At 39.0% G+C, this 13,649-nt stretch overlaps 1 long non-coding RNA gene across 2 annotated transcripts; it reads left to right on the top strand.

Moving 5' to 3' along the window:
- The first annotated feature begins 3,064 nt into the window (after positions 1-3,064).
- Positions 3,065-13,396, top strand: LOC123906717. 2 transcript variants are annotated; one of them, XR_006808977.1, is made up of 3 exons: positions 3,065-4,323; positions 5,803-11,130; positions 13,340-13,396. It is a non-coding gene; the product is annotated as an uncharacterized LOC123906717 (long non-coding RNA). The 2 variants fall into 2 exon arrangements; XR_006808978.1 differs by having other exon boundaries at positions 13,287-13,346.
- Positions 13,397-13,649: the final 253 nt, after the last annotated feature.

The raw sequence follows: 13,649 nt of genomic DNA, 5'->3' as shown, positions 1-13,649 counted from the left end.
ATAAACATGCAAAACCATCATCAAACATATACATATTCCCTCCTAGATGTTCATTAAGCATACTAAGATGAAAAGACATGTTTATGATAAAGAAACTTCACCCAAAACCCCAAAGAAATTGGATGAGAGAGTTTAGGAATGGAGGCTAGACACCTCCCCTCTCTTGGATCACCCAAGCTTATGCTTAACCACTCTCACCTTAGATTGAATGATGATTCTTGCCTCTAAATCTCTTCTCCTTGCTCGTGTTCTTCTTCTTGCTCTCCTAGGGTTCTTGCTTTTGCTAACTTCTAACTTCTCATGAAAAAATGAATTGTGAACTATTCATTGGTTTGACTTGGTACTTATACTACTCTCCAATTCTCTTGGTTCAAGCCCAACTTGCCTAAGCCCACTAAGCCTCTATCACACGCCCAAGCCCACTAACACGACAAAGGTTTCGCTCACAAACTTATGTTCGCGATAAATAATTATAGGTCGCGTAAATAAATATTTACCACTAACCCAAAATATATGCAAATATATAAAATATCGATTTACTAAAAATCGGGTCGTTACAACTCTACCCCCCTTAAAAGAATTTCGCCCTCGAAATTACCTAAGAGATAAAACAGAGAACGAACCCTCAACGCGGCATCTTCGGTTTCTTGCATACCGGACTCTTGTGACCTTCCTCGCCACAATTGAAACAAAACACTTTCACCCGACAAGCATCGGCCTTGTGCCCAAACTGACCACAACTGAAACACTTGTCGCTTCTCCTCGGGCAATCATATGACATATGACCCCGCTCTCCACATTTGTAACAACTTCCACTTCCTTGCTTCTTCTTTCCACTTCCATTACCCTTGTTCTCATACGGCTTACCACGATCCAAACCTTTTCCTTTCCTATCATTCAGAGCCTTATAGTAGTTGGTCTTGGCTTTGCTATCTTCATCACAAATCCTTGCCTTGGTCATAAGGGTCGGAAAATCCCTGATTTCAGAAAATCCAATCAAAAGCTTGATATCCGGACGAAGTCCACTCTCGAACTTGACACACTTATCCTCTTCGGCTTCCACCGTGTTGTAGTGTGGACTAAACACACACAAAGCTTCAAACTTAGCCGAATACTCGGCGACTGATAAATTTCCTTGCTTGAGCTCCATGAACTCGATCACTTTCTTATTCTTCACATCAGCCGGAAAGTACTTCCTTAAAAATTCCCTTTTGAAAGTTTCCCAAACGATAGCAACACCGTCCACTCCTATCCTGAGTCTCACATTCCTCCACCAAACGATTGCCTCCTCTCTAAGGGCATAAGTTCCCAAAGTAGTCTTGTTCTCCTCAGAACAACACATTGCTTCAAAGATGATCTCCACCTCATCTAACCACTTGATAGCCCCCTCCGGGTTATAGCCTCCGGTAAACAGAGTTGGTTTATGCGACATAAACCTTTCCAATCTTTTCTCACTATCCCTTCCCGGGTCATTATCCCTTACCACCAATGTAGTCAAAGCAGTCAAAGCTTGTGCAATCTGAGCGTTGGTCCTAGCAGCAGCCATGATTCCTGAACGAATCACAACTCGACGTTAGAATGTATTAACAGTGTACCCAACACATGCTTCATACAAGAGAAAGAAAATCCTAATGGCTCACATGAACCGACCTGCTCTGATACCACTATTGTAACACCCCGAACTAACTACCCTTAAAAACGTGATCTTAAAAACTTTTTAAAGATAAGTAGCCGGAGCGCTACGGAAAACATTTTATAAAACGATCGTGCACACGACACGAAACGTCGCAGCGGAAAACATTAGATAAAGGATTTTCAAAGCAATGAACAAAATAGTTCAAAAGATAATTCATTTACATAAAACATAAGTTAAGATGTTCGCATCGATATACGACGGAATACAAACGATCCCCGACTCGATGTTACAAACTACCAGAGCACTAATATACATCTCAACCAAACTAAACTTAACAAAACTATACAAAGGTAGCCTACACTAGCTCCTCACCAAAAGTGCTCCACACCAAAACGATCTGCAGCTAAAACTCGATCGAAACCTCGACCTGAATACCTGAACCCCCAAAGGTCCAGCACATAACAAATAGGTAGAGAGTTAGTAAACATAATCACATACATACGAATATAGAGACGCACCTATATTCAACCTATCACGTAATACTAACTCACACACATGCCTCGATAAGCAATACACCAGATAACACATACTCATAAATACACAACCAGATAGTTTCACGTCGTTTCGGACAACACAAAGAACTCACATAACACATAACACATAATTGCACATTTACTCAAATGCGACTAATGCCAAACATTCAATGTCATGCCAACCTAGACACGACTAATGCATGTGGTACCATCTTCTTTATCAAGGAACTTACCATTGATATCCTTCTTTATTGGACAAGTCCAATATCCTTCTTTATCAGACAAGTCTGATATCCCTAAATAATGCATGAATTTATGAATGTCATGCATTTACCAAACATATGATAATCACTTAGCACGAAGCTACTGCTCACTACATGGATAACATAATCCATTAAACTTCTTTATCAGACAAACTGATATTCTTCTTTATCGGGCAACCCGATATACAAACATACATATACTTCTTTGACATTTTATATAAATGCCATTACACAACACAAATATTAAACATGTATCAACAATCATGCAAGGATACCCTTAAACCATGTTACAAGTGCCTAATTGCATTTAAAACAATTATCAAAAAGTTGCTGTCACAGTGCTGTTCGCTAAGCGAATCCGTAGCGAACCCGTAGCGAACACGTAGCGAACACGTAGCGAACACGTAGCGAACACGTTCGCTGTAGCGAACAGGTAGCGAACTACATCAGAGGATTACAGGTACATGGCGAACATGTAGCGAACTCGTAGCGAACTTATTCGCTAAGCGAATCCGTAGCGAATCCGTAGCGAACTTATTCGCTAAGCGAATCCGTAGCGAATCCGTAGCGAACTACACCAGAAAATATCTGTTCTTGAGTTTCTAAGGCGGTTTAATGTAAGACCCCTAAATTCCACTTTTAATTTATATGAGTTTATGGAGTAAATTAAGTGTGGAAAGGATGTTGAGTTTGGAAATGAAAAAAACAAGGTTTTGGTTGTTTTGTTGAAGTCTGAACAAACTCGTACCTTTTTGACCCCTTTACGTTTTGATTTGGTTTTTATGGTCAACATGAAAGTTGTAGATCTCTTCGTTAGCTTTCCAACGAATATTGGTGCGTCTCAATTGGACAACCAGAACTCAAGTTATGATCGTTTCCGTAAGAGGCGGATTCGCAGAAATTTTCCCACACTTCCTAGCACTCGAGCCAGGCACAGCAGAGGCCCATTTTAGGCCAAAACCTGACCATGGGGGCTGAGCATAGGCGCATGGTACTGTTCACAGGTGGACTTTTGTGACTTTTAGTTGACTTTAGGGGTTTATGTACCCGGGACCTTTGTTGCTTAGTTTTTCGCGTAGATTTCGTTTCCGAGGTTTGTTGTTGGGCTAAGGAATGCTATTTGGATTTGTCTTATGGAAGACCATTAGTTATAGATAGGTTGATTAGAGTTCGAGAGTTATTAGTTCGAGTATCGTCATTATTACGATATATTTTGCTGAGATCGTGCCTGTTTTGTGTTCGAATGTCAGAATGACACGGGGTTTGTTTTCCTAGTCTTCTTATAGGAATGAGGATGATCCTGTGTCTTTAGAATTTCATTTTTCGCGTTATGCTAGTTTTTGAGAAAACGGGCAATAGTTTACCCGCTGTCGTAAAATTTTACGGTTTCGGAATTCAGTAAAATTTTAGATAGAAGATTTATTTATCTGCGCGAGTTAGGATATGTCCTGAGAATAATTTTCGAGAGTGTGGAAGAAAATTACAGTCGCGGAAAAAGATTCGGCGATAAGTTTTGGAATTATTTTGAGACGGACTTCCGTTCCGTAAGTTTTCTGTTTTTACGAGTTTTGCTCGTCGCGGCGCGCGAGAGCTGTGGGGCGTGAGAGAAAATATCTAGATATTTGTTAAAGTAAAATGGATGGCTAGGATTTGATCTAGAGAAAGTGCTTTTGATCCAATGGCTAGGAATGACCAAGACCAATGTATAGTAAGGAGGTTTAGCTTCTTTGGGGACTTAGAAAAATCTGAATTTTTCCATTTCTCTTCCTCTCCAAACCGTGAAGCCATCCCCCATTTTCATACCTTCACCAATTTTTCATTTCATCACCAAATCATCTCATTCCAAGCTAGGGAAATCCATAGAACTTGCAAGGAAATCACTTCTCTTAAGGTAACTAGCCTTCTCCTTGTTTTTGCTTGGTAGAAACTCATGATTCTAGGAATTTTTGGGTTATGTTCTTGAGAATTATTTTTCTAGAAATTAGTTTTGGTTGTTTGTGGTTCTAAGGAAGTGTTTAGGAGTAGTATTTAAGCTTGTTTAAGCTTGGCATGTTGTGATTTCCATGGTGATTAAGATTTTCATAAAATCTTTTGTTAGGGTTTGAAAAACTTATTTGAAATGCTCATAACTTTGGAAAATTGTGTTGTGCTTTTATTTTTGAAGTTGTTTATGAGCTTTGTAGGGAAATGGATGTTAGGAAATGGTTTTGTTTTTGTGAAACAAGAAAATTTATTTTTTATGTGTGTTCTTGAGGTGTTCATGAACAAATTTTTGGAAATCCTTGCTTTGGCCCTCAAAATGATTTGGTTGATCAATTTCAAAGACTTGTGGACTCATAGAATCATGCTAGGTATTAGTATTGGAAAAATTTTGAGTGTGGTCCTTATTTTGAAAACTTTTGGTCATGAGAAATTTCGGAAAAGTGTGGTAGAGGTTTCAAAATTGGTTAGGGCTTTGAGGGAGGCAAAATGGTGGCCTAGGGCGAATTACCATGCAAAAATTTTTGGGAAAAAAATGGTTTTAGTGTTGTATGTGTGTTAAAGAACCTAAAATTGAATTTTCGAAATTTGAGGCTTTGCCCGGAAAATTTTTTTGGGGCTTGGATTAGTAACTCGGGGGTATTATGGGATATTACCATGCCCTCGGAAGCGAAAAATTTTGAGCGGAAGTGCCACTTCCATTTTGGAGGGCAGAACCTAGAGCTTGTGTGGGGGGGAAATTTGTGAAATTTTTCTAAGTCCACAATTTTGTGAAAAATGAGCATGCTTTGATGAAATGATCATAGGTGGGTCAAAGTTTGATTATAGGATTGTATTTGGAAAGAAAAACTTGAAACTTGCGACGCAAGAAAAACTCGATTATTTTGTCGAGATATTTTCGTAAAATTTTTAGGTTGTTTTCAAGTGTTTTGGTAGTGTATGAAAGTGTCCTTTGAAGTTTAAAACCATAGAGAGCAATGGTATGCTTTGAAAATGAAAATTTGTGGGAGAATGCCTTGATTTCTCAATTCTGGACGAACTGTGCAGGGGCATTTTCGTCCATTTAAAATTGTTTCAGTTCCCTCAAAACTTAACCATTTGATCCGTCTTTTCGAGACGAAGAGTTTGGCGTATGGTTCGTCTCGAGTGGACAAGAGTTGAATTAGTTATGGTCATTTTAGTTTGAAAACTATTTTGTCGAAAATGTGTTTGTTTTGTGAAAAATAGTGTATTTAACTTCGGGAATTTTTAATCACTATGGGGAGGACTCGGAAATAATATCCGAGAGTGTTAGGAAGTGCCTTAGACACCTCTAGACCTTTGTAGATAGGTTTAGTTTCGATAAGATAATTTGGGAGAAACTTATTCATTGTCCGCTCGTTATTTTTAGGAAACGCGAAACGGTAGAATAGAGCGAACGTTGTGGTTTTTGATTGGAAGCTTGCCGAGGTAAGGGCACCTTCTATTTATGCCTTACTTCCGACAATAACATGTGTTGTTTTGGCTTGTTGTTTATGCACTGGTTGTGAGTGCTTTGTATGGTTGCGTTATGTATTCTCGTAATGAGTTATGTTGAATACATATTGGTTGTTTACATATTATGCGAATATGTATGTTGGAATGTTTGAGATTACATATTAATGAGAATATGTAAGTTGTTGCATTAGTATATGTAGAGAAGGCGTATGCTCATGCATTCATAGTGGGTATTTGATCTGAGTGATTGTACCCGGTGATACTCCCGCCTTTAAGTGAGCCGGTATTTGATCTGAGTGATTGTACCCGCCGTTAATGGAGCCGGTATTTGATCTGAGTGATTGTACTCGGGGTATTCCACCAATTGAGTAGGTGTTTGATCTGAGTGATTGCACCCGGTGTTATCCCACCGTTTGATTCCGGAATCCATGCATGTGACGATCCTGTGACGGGGTGTCACACTCATTCATTAGAGGTTTTGCATTAGGTTATGTGTGCACTTTATTCATTGTTCTTGGTGTTGAGAATTATGTTAAATGATTACTCGCTTTCCGTTTTGGTACTTGGTATTTGGTATGTATATTTGTTTCAGTTGGTGACCCTTGCTTTGTATGTGATAAATGAACGGGTTATCCCCCACCTTAGATGACGGAGAGCCTAGCGAGACTGTGGGTCATGTGGATGGCGAGGACTTCGTGGACTATCCCGGAGTGTAGAGAGTAGCGCTTGTTAGGCTACATTTTTGGTTAGGCTTAGGGCCTAGTTGTATTTTGGATGACTGTATGTCTTATACATTTATACTCAGACATGTTTAGTGCCTTTTGGCCTTGTGATATATTCGGTTCATAACTCGTGTCTTTTGGTTGATGAACTTAATGTATCCGCTGTTTGTAAATTATTCAGGTACACACTTTGCTTCGAGGAAGCCCTGTAATATAATGTGTTGATGTTATATTTATTTTTCTATTGAATGACGAATTGCCGAGATAGCTGCGGGCGTTCACGCGCGCCATTTTATTTAAGCGTGTTGTTAAAAAAAAAAAAATAATACCCCTTTTTATGCTTTGAAAAACGGGGTGTTACATTTTGGTATCAGAGCTCGACAGTAGATCTTCAAAGGGAAAGTGTGTACATGAGTTAACAGTCTGAGGTCACTTAGTTTAGAGTTGGATTCGCGTCGGGTTAGCGAATCATTTGTGGGTAGCAGTGTGTCTTGTTTGCTAGTATTGGCGCATTAACTCGTTTCGTTAATGTGTGTCTTCAACCAATCCGTGATTCAACTACGTTTGGCGCTTATCAAGTCGGATGTGGAATTGGAAAAAGATTTATTAGGCCAAGTGTGTCTCCGTGGGGAGCATCAGTCCTATGGGTGAAAAGGAAAGATGGACTTGGAGCGAATCAAAACTACAAGGGATTCTTGGAAGTGGCATTGGACGTGGCCACTCGACAATGTTGAGTGTGGACGAGTGGACGTCGTTCTTGTAAAGGATTGCAAGTACGGAATTATTTAGGGGAACCTCTTAAGAAAAATATTGGATGTCTTCTACGATGAGTTCGGGACGAGACTCGATGAAGCCGTTTAGTTGTCAAGAAGGTGCGACCGTTGTGGAATGGTGGAGCAGACAACGAGGTCAATTGGTATTAATTACGACGATTGGAAAATCATCGAGGCAAGTCGCACTAGAATTGAAGGACGTTGCGTGTCAAGAGTGAGTGAACCTTGCGTGGCTAGACGACGGTTATACCGACAATGGGTACCTTAAGGGTTTAAGTTGAGTGTTTAAGACATATGGGATTATGAAATGTGAGTATTAAGGTAAATCACGTGATGATTTAAGGTAGGAGAACAAATATCACGTTGATAAGTGATGAACTATGCGTAGTTCAGGGGATAGTAAGTATAGGTGTCGATGTGAGACAAGAATATAGTTGGTTAATTTTTGGATCATGGGTGAATTTGGAGGGATGTTTAGGTAAAGAACGAGTAGTTCAACCTTGGAAAATGAATTGTGTGTCGATGTTAAGCGATGCTAGAGGTATATAGTGTGGAAATACCTAGAGAGTTGTAGCCGTGTAAGCTAGAATTGTTAGTTTTGGCGGGTAAAACCTAAGAGAAATTAAATTTCTCAAGTAGTTTGACGGGATTAGACCATGAGTGAGTAGAGGCTCGGTATGAATGGGCATTTAAGTTAACGATTTCGATCGACCGAGAGGGACGAATGATCAAGTAGCACCTTGAGTTTATGATATCATAGGAGTTGAAGTGGAAAATTTTTGAGTAAAACAAGTTATGGACGGAAATTTTTAGAAAATTTTCTAGAAATGTCGTAGATGAATAAAAAAGGGGTTCGTTAGTAAGAGTACTAAGACAATGAGAGTGATAGTTGGAAGGACATTTTGTTGAATGTTAAGATGTAATGGGAAATTTGGATGATATGGCTAGTATTTTAAGTTCTTGAGGATTAGATTCAAGGAGTTGATTTATGTATCGGACCTATTACGGAAGTTATGGTAGCGTATGATTTATTCTTGGTGGGTAGTCTCAAGAAGACGAGCATTAAGATTTGAAATAAGTGTCGGACACTAGATGGATGAGCAAGATGAGTCAATTTGGAAGTTAATCATAATGACGTTCTAAGGATAAGGTTAGAGATAGTTATGCATAAAGGGCTAATAACTAGGAACATGGATGGTTAATTATTTAGAGTGTTCGATTACGAGGAATGTGTTGGTTGCATCTTAGAGAAGGCTAGAAGTGAGTAAGAACTTTTTGAGTAAGTAGATGCGTCGAGATGAGCGGCAAGAACTTGTGCGCGAAGTGGGTAATTAGTATTAGAAAATACTATAACTTTAGATAGTTACGACGATTAGGGATTGGTCGAACGGAGAAGCACATGGCAACGGGGCCTGTGAGAACTAAGGAATTCGCGAAAAGGATTACCTCACACATAATTTGGAAAATTATGATTGTGCGTGTATGTTGAGGAGTCGAAAGCACCACATGAACGGAGGTCATGGCGGTGTGTTTGTTATATGTGGAAGTAAAAAAGGAGGTTAGTAATTGTTCTAATGAAGATGGGCGTAGCATAGTGGAAAGTGCGCGTTGAGAAAATAAAGGACATCGGATGTTAACAATAAAGAGGAGAGGTTGGAACAATTAAGGAGGTCGAGGGTGACGAACTCTTTTGAGGAAGAGAGAATTTATTGGTAAGAGGAAGGAAACTCGACGAAGTTTTAAAATGGTTTGGGAATTTAACAAAAGATTTTATAAGTTGACAACCGCCAAGACAACTTGGGGAGTTGTAATCACCAACCGGATGTTGGGATGGTATTATTAAAAATGAGATTGGAATGAGATTAGTGTATGAACGAACGGTGCGGCGAAGTTACGAGATCAAAAAAAAAATAAATTTTTTTTAAGGATTTACGGACATTGGTGAAGTTGTAAGGTTCTACGGAGATGACAACTTCTTTCGGAGTATTTATGTTGTGGGCGGTTGCGACTCGTAGACAAGATCGAGGTAGTAAGAATTGAGGAGACATGTAGAAAACCTCGAAGAAGACGTTGGACCTTTGTGATTCAGATGAATTGAGTACAAGTGGCTGAGAGTGCTATTGTAGTTTGGTAAAGATGGTCTATGTCACCATCATGGTTGTCGACTATCTAGTGACAAATTGAGGAACTGATCGTCCTTAATCTCTTGTTATTAGTAGGCGGAATCGTGTTGACTGGAATGGACTAGTTTGGCCAGCTTTGGTAGTGCGTAAAGTTTTTGAAAATTCTTTTTGGAAGGTAGCCGTCACTGTTTCGTGTAAACTTAATGAAATGGACTATGATGCGGAGGCAGAAGAATGTGATGTTGGAAACGTCATGTGATAACTTAGGTTGCGGACTTTCGTGAAGTTAATCTAAGTTATTACTCTCACTTTAGTTTCGAGGACGAAACTTCTTATTGGTGGGTAGTAATGTAAGACCCCTAAATTCCACTTTTAATTTATATGAGTTTATGGAGTAAATTAAGTGTGGAAAGGATGTTGAGTTTGGAAATGAAAAAAACAAGGTTTTGGTTGTTTTGTTGAAGTCTGAACAAACTCGTACCTTTTTGACCCCTTTACGTTTTGATTTGGTTTTTATGGTCAACATGAAAGTTGTAGATCTCTTCGTTAGCTTTCCAACGAATATTGGTGTGTCTCAATTGGACAACCAGAACTCAAGTTATGATCGTTTCCGTAAGAGGCGGATTCGCAGAAATTTTCCCACACTTCCTAGCACTCGAGCCAGGCACAGCAGAGGCCCATTTTAGGCCAAAACCTGACCATGGGGGCTGAGCATAGGCGCATGGTACTGTTCACAGGTGGACTTTTGTGACTTTTAGTTGACTTTAGGGGTTTATGCACCCGGGACCTTTGTTGCTTAGTTTTTCGCGTAGATTTCGTTTCCGAGGTTTGTTGTTGGGCTAAGGAATGCTATTTGGATTTGTCTTATGGAAGACCATTAGTTATAGATAGGTTGATTAGAGTTCGAGAGTTATTAGTTCGAGTATCGTCATTATTACGATATATTTTGCTGAGATCGTGCCTGTTTTGTGTTCGAATGTCAGAATGACACGGGGTTTGTTTTCCTAGTCTTCTTATAGGAATGAGGATGATCCTGTGTCTTTAGAATTTCATTTTTCGCGTTATGCTAGTTTTTGAGAAAACGGGCAATAGTTTACCCGCTGTCGTAAAATTTTACGGTTTCGGAATTCAGTAAAATTTTAGATAGAAGATTTATTTATCTGCGCGAGTTAGGATATGTCCTGAGAATAATTTTCGAGAGTGTGGAAGAAAATTACAGTCGCGGAAAAAGATTCGGCGATAAGTTTTGGAATTATTTTGAGACGGACTTCCGTTCCGTAAGTTTTCTGTTTTTACGAGTTTTGCTCGTCGCGGCGCGCGAGAGCTGTGGGGCGTGAGAGAAAATATCTAGATATTTGTTAAAGTAAAATGGATGGCTAGGATTTGATCTAGAGAAAGTGCTTTTGATCCAATGGCTAGGAATGACCAAGACCAATGTATAGTAAGGAGGTTTAGCTTCTTTGGGGACTTAGAAAAATCTGAATTTTTCCATTTCTCTTCCTCTCCAAACCGTGAAGCCATCCCCCATTTTCATACCTTCACCAATTTTTCATTTCATCACCAAATCATCTCATTCCAAGCTAGGGAAATCCATAGAACTTGCAAGGAAATCACTTCTCTTAAGGTAACTAGCCTTCTCCTTGTTTTTGCTTGGTAGAAACTCATGATTCTAGGAATTTTTGGGTTATGTTCTTGAGAATTATTTTTCTAGAAATTAGTTTTGGTTGTTTGTGGTTCTAAGGAAGTGTTTAGGAGTAGTATTTAAGCTTGTTTAAGCTTGGCATGTTGTGATTTCCATGGTGATTAAGATTTTCATAAAATCTTTTGTTAGGGTTTGAAAAACTTATTTGAAATGCTCATAACTTTGGAAAATTGTGTTGTGCTTTTATTTTTGAAGTTGTTTATGAGCTTTGTAGGGAAATGGATGTTAGGAAATGGTTTTGTTTTTGTGAAACAAGAAAATTTATTTTTTATGTGTGTTCTTGAGGTGTTCATGAACAAATTTTTGGAAATCCTTGCTTTGGCCCTCAAAATGATTTGGTTGATCAATTTCAAAGACTTGTGGACTCATAGAATCATGCTAGGTATTAGTATTGGAAAAATTTTGAGTGTGGTCCTTATTTTGAAAACTTTTGGTCATGAGAAATTTCGGAAAAGTGTGGTAGAGGTTTCAAAATTGGTTAGGGCTTTGAGGGAGGCAAAATGGTGGCCTAGGGCGAATTACCATGCAAAAATTTTTGGGAAAAAAATGGTTTTAGTGTTGTATGTGTGTTAAAGAACCTAAAATTGAATTTTCGAAATTTGAGGCTTTGCCCGGAAAATTTTTTGGGGCTTGGATTAGTAACTCGGGGGTATTATGGGATATTACCATGCCCTCGGAAGCGAAAAATTTTGAGCGGAAGTGCCACTTCCATTTTGGAGGGCAGAACCTAGAGCTTGTGTGGGGGGGAAATTTGTGAAATTTTTCTAAGTCCACAATTTTGTGAAAAATGAGCATGCTTTGATGAAATGATCATAGGTGGGTCAAAGTTTGATTATAGGATTGTATTTGGAAAGAAAAACTTGAAACTTGCGACGCAAGAAAAACTCGATTATTTTGTCGAGATATTTTCGTAAAATTTTTAGGTTGTTTTCAAGTGTTTTGGTAGTGTATGAAAGTGTCCTTTGAAGTTTAAAACCATAGAGAGCAATGGTATGCTTTGAAAATGAAAATTTGTGGGAGAATGCCTTGATTTCTCAATTCTGGACGAACTGTGCAGGGGCATTTTCGTCCATTTAAAATTGTTTCAGTTCCCTCAAAACTTAACCATTTGATCCGTCTTTTCGAGACGAAGAGTTTGGCGTATGGTTCGTCTCGAGTGGACAAGAGTTGAATTAGTTATGGTCATTTTAGTTTGAAAACTATTTTGTCGAAAATGTGTTTGTTTTGTGAAAAATAGTGTATTTAACTTCGGGAATTTTTAATCACTATGGGGAGGACTCGGAAATAATATCCGAGAGTGTTAGGAAGTGCCTTAGACACCTCTAGACCTTTGTAGATAGGTTTAGTTTCGATAAGATAATTTGGGAGAAACTTATTCATTGTCCGCTCGTTATTTTTAGGAAACGCGAAACGGTAGAATAGAGCGAACGTTGTGGTTTTTGATTGGAAGCTTGCCGAGGTAAGGGCACCTTCTATTTATGCCTTACTTCCGACAATAACATGTGTTGTTTTGGCTTGTTGTTTATGCACTGGTTGTGAGTGCTTTGTATGGTTGCGTTATGTATTCTCGTAATGAGTTATGTTGAATACATATTGGTTGTTTACATATTATGCGAATATGTATGTTGGAATGTTTGAGATTACATATTAATGAGAATATGTAAGTTGTTGCATTAGTATATGTAGAGAAGGCGTATGCTCATGCATTCATAGTGGGTATTTGATCTGAGTGATTGTACCCGGTGATACTCCCGCCTTTAAGTGAGCCGGTATTTGATCTGAGTGATTGTACCCGCCGTTAATGGAGCCGGTATTTGATCTGAGTGATTGTACTCGGGGTATTCCACCAATTGAGTAGGTGTTTGATCTGAGTGATTGCACCCGGTGTTATCCCACCGTTTGATTCCGGAATCCATGCATGTGACGATCCTGTGACGGGGTGTCACACTCATTCATTAGAGGTTTTGCATTAGGTTATGTGTGCACTTTATTCATTGTTCTTGGTGTTGAGAATTATGTTAAATGATTACTCGCTTTCCGTTTTGGTACTTGGTATTTGGTATGTATATTTGTTTCAGTTGGTGACCCTTGCTTTGTATGTGATAAATGAACGGGTTATCCCCCACCTTAGATGACGGAGAGCCTAGCGAGACTGTGGGTCATGTGGATGGCGAGGACTTCGTGGACTATCCCGGAGTGTAGAGAGTAGCGCTTGTTAGGCTACATTTTTGGTTAGGCTTAGGGCCTAGTTGTATTTTGGATGACTGTATGTCTTATACATTTATACTCAGACATGTTTAGTGCCTTTTGGCCTTGTGATATATTCGGTTCATAACTCGTGTCTTTTGGTTGATGAACTTAATGTATCCGCTGTTTGTAAATTATTCAGGTACACACTTTGCTTCGAGGAAGCCCTGTAATATAATGTGTTGATGTTATAT

Source organism: Trifolium pratense, linkage group LG2 (genome assembly GCF_020283565.1).
Source record: "Trifolium pratense cultivar HEN17-A07 linkage group LG2, ARS_RC_1.1, whole genome shotgun sequence".
Classification (NCBI taxonomy): Eukaryota; Viridiplantae; Streptophyta; class Magnoliopsida; order Fabales; family Fabaceae; genus Trifolium; species Trifolium pratense.
Note: the sequence above shows the minus strand (reverse complement) of the source record. Positions and strands in the feature narration are given on the sequence as shown.